The sequence below is a fragment of the Gavialis gangeticus genome, unplaced genomic scaffold (assembly GCF_001723915.1).
Source record: "Gavialis gangeticus isolate Ggan-Ray unplaced genomic scaffold, GavGan_comp1, whole genome shotgun sequence".
NCBI classification, from domain to species: domain Eukaryota; kingdom Metazoa; phylum Chordata; order Crocodylia; family Gavialidae; genus Gavialis; species Gavialis gangeticus.
Window position 1 is genome coordinate 743,663 of NW_017728991.1, and position 1,511 is coordinate 745,173.

Below are 1,511 nucleotides of genomic sequence, written 5' to 3' on the forward strand. Positions count from 1 at the left end.
TGCACAGGGGTCTGTGCGCTCCCCTGACTCTCCCACCCCCTGCTCGGGGTGCAGCCGGCCTGCGGGCCCCGGGGGCTGCACGGAGTCTGGCTGCTGGACCAGGCGAAGGTTAAACATGCCAGCTCCGTGGAGAAGAAATCTCTGTGTTTGGCCTCATCCCGGCTAGGGAGCACAACAGGGGATTAGCCTTAGCCAGGTCTTTGTCTAATTGGCTCAGGGAAGGGGAAATCGCTTCCTAAGGCGTGAAACCTCCTCCTGCGAAGCCAAGGGAGAGCTGGAGCAAACCCTTCAGCAGCCTTGTTTCGTTAACCCTCGGTGCACCGGGCCCCGGGGATCCTTCCCCACCCCCGTGGAGCGCACCCACCTCCGGCCCTGAGCTCTGGTCTCCTTCGTGCCCTGGGCCGTGCCCTCGCGCCTCTCGAGCCACGTGCCTGACGCCTGGGGAGCAGGGCACTGGGCTGGGTGTTGTATGGTGACTTGGTCTCGGGATGGACCGTGTCCTCCCGGTGTGGGAGGATCGGGCGACCCAGCCTGGGGCTGGAGCAGGTGGAGGTGCGGGCCCAAAGCGGCCAGTCGGCATCCTTCCTAAGAGGGCTCCTTGCTCTGGGGCGTTCAGACCCGAGACGGGGAAAGGGACGGAGGCAGGAGCTGAAATGGGGAAGAAGGGATGGCTGCATGCATGAGGGAAGGAGATGGAGCCTGCTGCCTCCACCTCCGGGACCAGGAGCACGAGGGGGTGAGCTCTAGAGGAGCCTCCCAGCCCAGGCAGCCTGCGAGGGGCAGGACAGTCCTTCTCTGCTTGAATGGCCCTTCCCAGGTGTCCTCCAGCCCCAGACCTTGGCTCTGCCACGCAGGCCCCTTCTCCCCGGGCAGCATGCGCGAGGACCCCGTCAGCATTGCAAACAAACTCCCGCAGCCCTTCCTCTGCCACGTCTCCCCCTCGGCACCATGTGAGCAGGCAGAGGAGGTGCTGGAAAGCTTTGCTGTAGACGGTGCTGCTCGTCCTTGGCTCCAGCCTGCCCGGCTCGGCCTCCCCTGCGTGGCGTGCGCCTGAGGGAGGCAGGACCCCCTTGCTGACCTTTGCCCGGGGGCTCCCCAGCATCGGGCTCCCTCCGCTGGACAACCGGTCACTGCAGACGCACACCAGGAGTCTTCTGAGGGGCTCTGCAGTGCTTTCCCTCTGAGGCAGGGGCTGAGATCTGGGGGACTGAACCTCCCGCTCCAGGGGATCCCACATGTGCAGCTGGGGGTGCAAAGGTGTCCCGTCCCCCCACACAGCTGTGTCCTCCGGTGGGTGCATAGGGGTCGCCGTCTCTCCCAGACCCCTCCATGCGGGACGCCAGGCATCAGACTGGCTGGGCCCCTAGTCCCAGGAGCCCTCCCTGGTGCCCTGCACCAATCCTGCTCCTCCGAGCGAGCCCTCCCGCAAGGGCTGGGGGGGGTGCGGGGCGGCGAGAGGCACGCGCCCCTCTCCTCTCCCCTGTCCTGGGCCTTGGGCCAGCAGACGCTGG